We start from the raw sequence: 10,904 nt of genomic DNA, 5'->3' as shown, positions 1-10,904 counted from the left end.
GTGGATGATGGATGGGTGGGTGGGTGGATGGATGATGGATGGATGGGTGGATGATGGATGAGTGGGTGGGTGGATGGATGATGGATGGGTGGGTGGGTGGATGGATGATGGATGGGTGGGTGGGTGGGTGGATGGATGATGGATGGCTGGATGGTTTTCAGGGTTGTAACAGAAAATGTGAAGTGTTTTGGTTCAAGATGAACATGGCGGCTCTCTGCTCATCACATGTTGAACTTGAGGTCAAGGGGTCGACTCCCGCTGGCGTCTGTGGGCGGCTGCAGTTGTTGATCCAGTGTTGAGTTCAATGTTTACACTGTGTGTAGGAAACAATGGCGGTGAGGGAAAGCTATCATTACACAGTGTTTTAGTCCGATCTCAACATTCTCTAACTGGAATAACTTCTGGTAAATTAAATTATGGTGAAATTAAATTATTCCTCATTTAGCCTCAGAGTGACCCAGCAGGGGTCCCTGCTGACCACTGAGGGAAGAATACGCAGAACGGCTTCTCCAACCATGAGGTCACTCACACCATGACACAGCAGAAACATCACTGCGTTTCTTACAATTTCATCCAGAAAGAAGCTAAAACTAAAATACATCTTGAAACATTGGACACTGAATGTGAGAAGAAATTAACACCGTAAACCAAGAGGAGACACTTGTGCTTCTTTGGACAACACTGCAGGCACTGCTTTGGACAGAACAGTGGTGACACTCGTCTGCACTCATCGAGCCAAACAGGAAGTGTTGTAGTTTGCTTTGATCTCCAGTCCAGGTGTTGGTGGGTCCCTGATCCTCCGTCTGGATGGAGGAGACCTGGATTCTCCAGACCACCTGGAGAGGTGGTGAGCAGACGTTCCTGGACAGTTTAGCTGTTAGCATCAGTCTCTGTTAGCTTCAAGCTAAATATCATGGCTGGTTCTTCCTGCAGTCTGGAGTCACTAAGAAGGGATGGAGGAGGGAGAACACCTGAGAGAGCTGAGTACTCCTGGTCGTGAGTACTTGGAGGGTAAAATACCACTCAGTATTACTTGGAGAACAACTTGCTGAAGGTGATCGTCTCTCCCCTCTTCACTGATAGAAAACTGTTCTTCTACTCTCTTGCAACCATGTTGCCCAGTTTCTACGCTCCAAAAGTGGTTGGCCATTCACCTACTTCACATTTCCTTGTCTGAGACAAACAGAAGTTAAACTCATGCTGCCAGAGATCTTCAGGACTCATTTGTTGTCTTGAATCTTCTGAGCTTCTTCTTCATTTTATAAATACAACCAACGTGACCAGAAACCGGCAGAAGCAGAACTGAGACTGAACAACACAAACATCAGTGACCGTTACAACCAGGACTAGATTATTCCTGTTGAAATACAATCAAGATGATCTCACACAGAATATACAGGTTGGGAGTTGATCACCTTCAGGGTCCTCAGAAGCCACACCCACGTCATGTGACTCATCTGAACGACATGATTCCAATCGCCAGAACCCTTCTTCTTGCCCTGTCCTCATCTTATGGCAATCAACTCACAAATTCATTATTTTTTTGTTTTCAGGGGGATTTTTTGTTCATTTCAAGTATTTTTATTTTTTTGTAATTTAATTTGCATGACATTTTTCTGTAAACTTGAGAGAAAGCCAATAAATTAAAAAATAAATTAGGAAATTGGTGAAGAATTCTTAAATCAGTCAGTGACTGCCAAGAACAAGAAGAGTTGTTGTCTTCCTCCAGATGTTAGCAAACAAACTTGAATTCATATGTGGTCACATATCAGCTGATCAAGTTTCAGGTGTAAAAATGTGAGTGCAATAAAGAATGGAGGTAAATAATTTAACAACAAACACATTCAATGCAAACAAGACGTTGCCCCTTAAACACCGGCGGCGTGTCCTATGACACCAACTCAGCAGCGCAGCGTCTTCATGTCGCGCCTGTTAACAATTTGCGTCTGGGAGCAGCACTTCCACAACGCTCTCAACTCACCAAAGCAACCCAGCGTTCCCACCTGTTGGTGAGTGCGTTTATGTGAGAGGGGCGGAGCCAACACTCTAACCAATCACCAACATGGAGACAAGCGCACATGTTGATGGAGAGGGTACCTCTGAGCTGAATCACCTCAGACTGACACCTCAGAGGTGGACAGAGATCAAAGGGGTGAAATGATCAATGAACGAATCGAGGGTGAGGCGTCATCGGTCATCGGAGCGTGTGTCTGCTCTGACCTTCAGCCTGCTCGGGAGCAGGTGTTACCATGGTGACCTCCGTAGCACAGAAAACCCAGGCTTGACCCTTAAGTGACCTCACTTACCCTTTCACCCTGCTTCCTCAGACACGCCCCCGACTATAATAGCAGGACAATACATACATATCAACACACGTATAAACACGCGCGCACACACACACACACACACACACACATCTCAAGGAGAATAAACAAGCTGAGAGAGAAAACAGGCACCAGAATAAATAAAGTTGATGTAGCAACAGCGAAGGAGCGCTGACGACTCACAGCTGTGCCTCCTTCTGCCGACCTCCGACATCAACACATTTCCTGTTAGGAGCATCGGAGTCGAGACACTCCAGAGGACTGAGACGTCCGAGTAGAGCGATGCAGAACGCTCTCGAGTCAAGAGTGGGCAGATGTTTCATCGCAGACAGCTTGAAGCGTCCACTGCGGGTTCATCCTCTTGGAGGCCGCAGGGAGGAAACCCAGCATCAGAAGTTGTCCATCTCGTGGCGTGTTGTTCCCACGAAGTCACAAGATTGGTTAACAAGGTTAGCTGGTAGTTGCTAGCGGTTGTTAGCTAATTAAACTCTTCAGGCTCATTTTTCAGGGACATATCTCTTCAACTTGAAAGTTTGTGCATTCACAGGTATTTGAGTTTGTCTCTTGAAACAATCCCTTAGTTCATCGCCGAGCAGAACGCAGCTCCATTTTTAATCATTAAAACCAAAAGAACAGTTAACAGAGTTTCACCCAGAGTTGTTTTATGCTGCTAAAACTCCTCTTCCTTTTGAGCGTTTTCCACCAGCAGCTGTTGGCCATATTGCCTCTCTTGTTCACAGAAAATGTCTCAATAGCGAAGTTCTGGAGGCAGCAGTGACTCAGTCAAACAACTCAACCCCCATAAAGCAGGAAGTGGTTTGTCCAACTTCCTGTCTCAGGTTTGCCAGCATGAGCCGAGAGAGCGACACATGACAGACAGCAGGGAGAACAACAGCAGCAGCAGAGTTGTGTTCAGACGTTGAATCCTCTTATGGAGCATGTGGCTGCTCGTCATCGCTGTTATATAAGAGGCCAGAGGAGCTGCAGGAAAGGGCTTAGAAAACCTCCAGTCAGCATGAAACTGCTGGACAACAATGTTCCACAGTCAGTCCACCACCTGAAGGTCACAAAGCAGCTTCACCACACCTCAGAACCTCCAGCTCATCGCGTCTCCTACATACAGGGTTTTTGCTGGACAACTCAGCATTGCTCTGCTAGTCGAGAGTCACCTGACAACAACTACAAACATTGGTCAGTTGTCTCTCTCCTCAGCTCCATCATCCATAACAGCTGATGGGCGCTAGAACGAGTCCTAAAACCACAACATCAGCTGGAGATGCTCGCAGGTTCAGTTCTACATCAGATCCACCAGTAAACACCAGACCGGTGGATGGTGGAGGTTCAGGTCTACATCAGATCCACCAGTAAACACCAGACTGTTGGATGGTGGAGGTTCAGTTCTACATCAGATCCACCACTAAACACCAGACTGGTGGATGTTGGAGTGGTGGAGTCTTAAAAACCTGGGTTGCTAACAAGAGTCTAGAGGAGCCTACAGAGGTCCTGGAGGTCATTAAAGGTCATCAGGGGAAACAGAAGAAACCTGAATCTTAGTGGTGGTGACCTTGAAGTCATGTGACCCTGGTGTAGCTCCGCCCTAGGCTACCGTTAGCTTAGCACTGCTAACGTAGCATCCAGGCTTCCAGCATCATCAGAGGGTTCATTAGTGAAGATGATCTTGATGAACTGAACCTGGAAGATCATCAACTTTTGTTCACCAGAGCTGATTTACTGGTTCAATCACCACAATCACATGGAGCGATCCTATTGGCTGCTGGGGGAGGAACCAGGAGATGACCACTTCCTGTTGGTGGAGGAGCCAGGAGAGTCCACTTTCATTCATCCCTCCATCTTCCCCCTCTTCCCCTGTTGAGGGTGGTGGGGGTGGAGCCTATCCCAGCAGCCTTCCCCCTGGACAGGTCACCAGTCCATGGCAGGGCCAACACATAGAGACAGACAACCATTGGCTCTCCCAGCCACGCCTACGGTCAATTTAGGTGGACCAGTGGTCAGCACTGTTGCCTGTAGCTGCTGGGATAGGCTCCACCCCCCACCACCCTTAACAGGAATAAGTGGAAGAAAATAGATGGATGGATGGGACTGTTGTAATGATGTCATTGAGGTAACCCACCATGTTTGTCTCTTAAATATTTATATAACTCATTGTCTTCCAGGTTGCAGCTCTGCATTCAGTTTATAAATCCAAAGTTGACAGTTGGCTGTGTCCCCAGAGTGGTGGATGCTGCCACGACTCCTCTATTAGAGCCACTAACCCCGCCCCAGTCGCCCCAACTCCCTCCTTGTTTGAGTCACAGAGGACGTCCATATACAGCAAAACATCATTCCCAAAAAGTGGACAGTAACAAGAGAGATCAAAGCCCACTTCCTGTTCGTTACCTGCTGTGATGGTCCCTGGCGCAGATGGTCCTGAACAAAGCCGTCACCGTGTTCATTTAGGCTGTGTAAGTTGTTAGCTTCAGCTGGGAAGGGCACACACACACACACACACACACACACGTGGGCACACACTCATGTGGCTCCATTATTTTGGTCACATGTCATGAAAGCGGGAAGCTGACCTTCAGCCTGTGACTGGTCTCAGTTGTCATGGTGAAAGATGTCAGTCGTCAGTCAGAGGCCACCGGCTTTTGACCTTTGAGGAGAATCAGGCAAACAGAGCTCAGCGTTCTAAACCACCTCGTGTCTGCTGTTCACGTTCATTGTGGTGCTGTTCTTTTCATAGCCCCTCCTTCTCCTTTTCCTCAGTCGATGTGAGGCTCTGAGGGCAGAGGATGTTGTTATGATGCCATGTGAAGCCCTTTGAGACAAACTGGAGGGGAAAACGGGCTCTACAAATAAAATTGCCTTGCCTTGCCTTGCCTTGCCTTCTTTCTTCAGCTACGTTTCCATTTGCATGCCTCACGGATGTTGAGAGCGTAGTGACTCCAGGATGCAGAAAGAGCCAGCCACATACAGTGGCGATTAAGGCAGATTCCCGCGCACATCTGCGGTTTAAAAAGAAAAGTTTCTTTTTCTTTGAACTCCTGTGAACACAAATCCGTTGTTTATGAGGGCCTAGCATACATGTACTGTTTGAGTGATGGACATAATTTTGCTTGCTCCTGTCCTGTTGTCCAGTCTCTATGGACGACAATCCTGCTTGGCTCGTCCCACTGGTAAGCGCACTGACACCAGTTCTCAGGGGCTCCCTAGCGGCTCGGGGCCCCAAGCGGGTGCCTGGCTTGCCTGTGAACAAGCTGCACCCCTGGCCACATATATTGAGCTTGAAGCCAATCGAGACGGACAGCTAAGAGCTCCTGACCTACAGGCTGCTGGGCTAGCTGCTAACTGCTAACTGCTAACTGACTCACTCCCACAGCATTTGCTGTTTTCATTCTATGTTTCTGCTCCTCAATGCTCCTCCCCTCTGACATGCTTTATTAGTTGTAAGCTGCTGACTAATACATGAGATTTGCTCTGCTGAAGATGATCAGATATGTTTGATCGATTGACTCCATCATCAAGGGAAACATCAAATGCAGACCAGACCTCAGTAACTGCTACGCTCACGGTGACGCCATCCAGCCTTTCTGCAGTTTTTGACCTTTGTATCTCATTTGATGCACAGACATGATGGCAATTATAAATCGCACTGAGATGTAGCTATCTGAATTTGGATGAAGATCTTTGTCTCTCGACCTGAAACCACCACACACACACACACACACACACACACACACACACACACTTAGGTTCAACAGCCTTCAGGTCTCTGACAACAGATGTAAAGCTTCAGTTCAGTTGGTGTGTGCTAGTTGTTGGTTAACAGGTTGTCAGACTCCTGGGGTGGGGGTGGGAGGGCACTTACCCAGAAATTTGTAAATGTTGCTGCTGTGTGTGATTCATTAGCAGCATTAAGTTCATTGAAACCATCAGGCTAAAAACTTCTCGGGATTCTCAGGAATCTGGAAATGCGAGTTTTTAGAGTCCTCTAGCGCCTCCCAGAGGACAGCAGAATGGAAACTACTGGGTGGGACGAGTCTGACGATGTTTGTGGCCCTGTGAAGACATCGTGTTCCGTAGACGTCCTCGAGTGTCAGCGATAAGTTGATGATTCTTGTGCTCTGAAGAGATTTCTCCTGTGCTACAGCTGAGGATGGTTCCTGAGGAACAGGGGCCTGAGGGAATCAGGTCCATGCTGGAGTCCTGGTAAGGTCCTTAACAATGTGTGAGCCTGTGAGTTGCCAGAGGACACCTTCTCCATGGGCACTCTCCTGAAGTGTAGGGAGCAGGCTCCTTGTTCTGCTTCCTGAGGCTGATGATTGTCTCCTTTGTTCTGGAGATGTTGAGTACTGGATCATTTGTGGCGCAGCGTTGTGTCAGTCTGCAGACTTCCTCCCAGCGGGCTGATCTGTCCACGTTGTGTATCTGGCTGACCACCAGGGGTGAAAGCAGACCAGGGCGGTCCAGTACAGCATCCCCCCAAAGACTCACCAGAGAGGAAAGAAGCTGCCTGTCGAACCGCATTCACAACCAGTCACACTTTCAGCAGGACATGTCCGCTAGCGCCATGTTGTCTTAAACAACATGTGATGTCATCACCATCATCACCTGTCATAACGTAGCATTACTGCTAGTTCACGTTAGCAGCAGCAGCTTCGGCTAACTAGCTGCAGCTGACCAGTACTGTGGGGTTTTGGCCTGGTGGAGGTTTCAGGGTTTCTATTCTACTGCAACAAGACGGACAGCAGCCCTGACAAGCTGCTCTCCTCCGTCACTCGGCGGTCGCTACTGTGAGGTTTATGGGTATTTTGAAGGTTTCACTTTAACTATGAATCCAATCTTTTGATATATGTACAAAATGTTAAGTGTCTCTAATTTCTTTCTACTACGTACGGAAGTTATAAAACTGAAACTTTTTTTTAAAGGGTGCATTGAGTCGAGGAGGGTTGAACCATATCAGGCCATGAAGGTCGCGGTAGTAGCACCAGCATAGTAGCACATCCATGGTGGTGTCAGCTCCTAATGGTGTGATGGTGCTGTGCTGTGAGTCAGTGTCCAGCCAGGTGTGAAGGGGGAAAGGGGCGGCCTCAGCACTCACCATGCTTGCTTCCTCCTTTCCTGCCACCTGGTTTCCTTCATGGTGTCCTCTATCTCCTTAGACTGTGTCCTGTACTAGCTGTTAGCATGTAGCTAACAACTTGAAAACATCGAGGTTGGTGATGACAGACATCAGAGTGAAGGCTCTGGCTCCCTTCTACTGTTAGAACTCTAGGAACCAGCAGGAACCCTGCATCCTGGGAGTGAAGGGTTCTAGCTGGATCGTAGGGGACTAGGAGCTCTGTCAGGGATGAAGGAGCCTGATTGTTGAGGACTTTGATGGTAGAAGGAGAATTTTAAATTCTGTTCTGAATCTGACAGGGAGCCATGCAGAGAAGCAGTCCAGGAGAGACCTGGTCTCTGCTACCAGTTCTAGTCAGGGGGGCAGCAGCGTTCTGGACCAGCTGGAGAGTCTTTAGGGACTTATTAGTCCAGCCTGGTAGGAGGGAGGTGCAGTGATCCAGCCTGGAAGTGACAAAAGCAGGGACTAGTTTTTCTGCATCTTCTTGAGCCAGGATGTGTCTGATCTTAGCGATGTTACGTAGATGGAAGAAGGCGTCCTGGAGGTTTGTTGAATGTGGGAGTTGAAGGGTCCTGGTCTAAGAGAACTGCTAGGTTTATGGGATCTGTCTGAGATCTCAGGGTCTTTGACACCATCAGAGCTTTGCAGTGACTTTTTTTGTTTTCAGTCGGCAGTTTGGTCGGCTTCATCATCACTCCAGTGGGTGGAGCTCCTTCCGATCTGAGCAACCGTCACTACCAGGATCAAGCGTGGTGATGTATGGCATCACTTCACCCTCAGTGTCCTGCATGATGCTGCTCGGCTCGGGGTCACAAGGTTAAGAGGCTGCAGTCATGATACTGAGCCATTCCTCAACAGATTTACTCGTATTGTCCTCCGGCGCCATGTACGTTCTCCATATGAAGCCGCGGTAATCCCTTCGGCCATCTTAATCCGCAGTAAAGTGAGGGAAATGAGCATGTGATTGCTGAGGCTGCTGGGAAAGCCACAGTGGTCCATTTGTTCAGGTGACATTTTCACAGCTCCAGTCTCAGCATATGACCACGACTCAGCTTAAAGCTCACACACGTTAACCTGGACCTGGACGCCGGGGTCACGCCGGGGTCACGCCGGGGTCACCAACTTTGGAATCTGTGTGATCCGCTTGCTGGATGGCACAAGCGGATCACACAGCAACATGAAGAGGTCATCCACCATCGCTCACTTGACCTCCAGATCAGAGTTACTGCTGCAGAGCCCGGGTCACCCAGGGGTCACCCTCACCAAGCCACGTCTGTTTTAGTGCATAGCGCCGGATCACAACCAAAGTTCTCTCATGACACTTTACTAGTACAGCAGGTCTGGAACCACCCAGCACTTCTCCATGAGACAAAGACCTGAGACATCAGAAAAGAGAGGGACGAGAGAGAGAGGAGGGGGAGAGAGAGACGGAGGACAGGGACAGAGACAAAGACAGAGAAGAGACAGAAGAGAGAGAGAAAGGAGGGGAGAGAGAGACAGGCAGACGAGGACGTGAACAAAACGGAAGGAGATAAACGATCAGCGAGAAAGACGGCGGGATGGGGACAGGAGCATTAAGAAGGTGAGGAAGACTCAGAGGAAGAAGTCCAGTTAGTGACCTGCAGCTATGAGACATAAAGGAGGACAGAAGGAGAGAGAAGCCCAATGCATCATGGGAGATTCCTGTCAGTCGAGGCTTATAGCAGCAGAGCGAGGGGGCGGGGCTAACCTGAGCCCGCTCAGACCTCGAGGCGACAGGCTGCTCCTGTTGGATCTGAGATGCTGCACATCAACCTAGTTGTTTTCAGGGAGGTTGATGAGATGCGGCGTTCTCAACATTCTTAACCATTGTGGCGTTTATAGCGATGATCTCATCAACAAAATGAGGAAATGCTGTTCATGCCAGTGAGGGATGCTGGTGGAGAACACGTCAGAGAGCAGGTGCAGGGTCTCTGGTGTCGTGGCCACAGCAGACAAGTTCTCCAGAGACGGAGCAGCTCATCCACCCTTGGGTTAGACAGCTGAGTCGATGGAGCTAAGCTAACAGCTTGCTCAGCTACGCTAATACTGTCTGTCCTGGACACAAACAGTGAGGTCACCTTCATGAACGAGGTGTTCTGTGGCGACTGAACGCGAGCAACAAGAGCAGTGATGTTCAACATGCGGGGCTTCAACCCCTGCAGGACTGCGATGGACTGATACTGCTAGAGACGGGGAAGGTCAGAGGTCATCTGATGTCAGTTGACTGCATTTGATGTGATCATGTTCTTAAAGAATCTAATATATGATACAGCAGCTCAAACAGTTTTCTTCTGCTCCCCCCTCCCCAAACCCCTTCCTCCCTCTGCCCCCCCGCCCCAACCCCCCCCTTGGCAGGTCCTGGGCCCCCGCGGGTCGCAGCTGGCAGCTCCCGGCGCTGCAGGGAATGTTCTCCTGCAAAATATCCACTTCTCTCTTACGTCCCCCCGCTGAATTACAAGCACTCATGTTTTGATGATGAACAGCCACTCTGGTGGGAGGGAGGTCATGTGACCCACACTGGACAGGACAGTTACACCCGTTTAAAGACTTGGAACGAGAGCTGAGAGCCTCAGCCTGACAGACAAGGAGGGCAGGAGCTGTCAGTCACTCTTCCTCGCTTCCTGCTCTTCCTTCCTTCTCTCCATCCTGATGTTTCCTGCCTACTTTAATTCTTGCTTCTCCCTTTCCTTCCTCTTCCTCCTCCCTCTTACCCCCTCCTCCCTCTCTCTCTCCCTCTTCAGAGATCTGAAGGTTCTTGTTCCAGATGTTCATGAAGTTTGACTGATACTTTCGTTGCCCCCCCCCGGGGTGGCGAGATTGCAGCGTGTTGCGTCATGGCCCCTCAGACGGAGATCAGAAGGCTCCTCGCTCTTTCGTCATGACTGTCGGCGGCAGCCTCGCGTTCGTCTCCTGAATATTTCAGGCTCCATGATGACATTCGGAGGCGGGCGGTGCAATGAGCTCCGCCGCGACCCAGTCCGTAGAGGAGGTCGATCTGGGTCTCAGGAACCTGACATCAGAACTCAGCTTCCGGATATCGATGGCATTGCACATGCTTGTTGACAGCTGACCAAGAAAAGTCTGATGACCAAACTATGTTTAATCTCAGAAACACACGTGACGTGACACAGGAAATGACACCGGACGCCGCGTCGTTCAGACTCTCGTGGTTGTTGGGTTCTAGCAGGATTTATTTGTTTTTTCAGGTGAAGCCTCGACCGAAAAAAACATTGAAAAAACATTGATTTGATTTCATGTGGAATCTGACATGAAACGATTGTACCAATGGTAATAAACTTAGTGGCTCAATGACGCCGAGAGTGACCGGATGACTTCTGATGGTGAACGCTAATCACGTGTCAAGTCACCGTGGTAATTATTCACGTCATTGACATGCTGCTAGTTTCACACACAATAACGGAGCACGGAGGTTGCAC

Source organism: Aulostomus chinensis, chromosome 2, assembly GCF_037954235.1.
Source record: "Aulostomus chinensis isolate RoL2024-O1b breed Wild chromosome 2, RoL_Achi_v1.0, whole genome shotgun sequence".
Taxonomy (NCBI): Eukaryota; Metazoa; Chordata; class Actinopteri; order Syngnathiformes; family Aulostomidae; genus Aulostomus; species Aulostomus chinensis.
Note: the sequence above shows the minus strand (reverse complement) of the source record.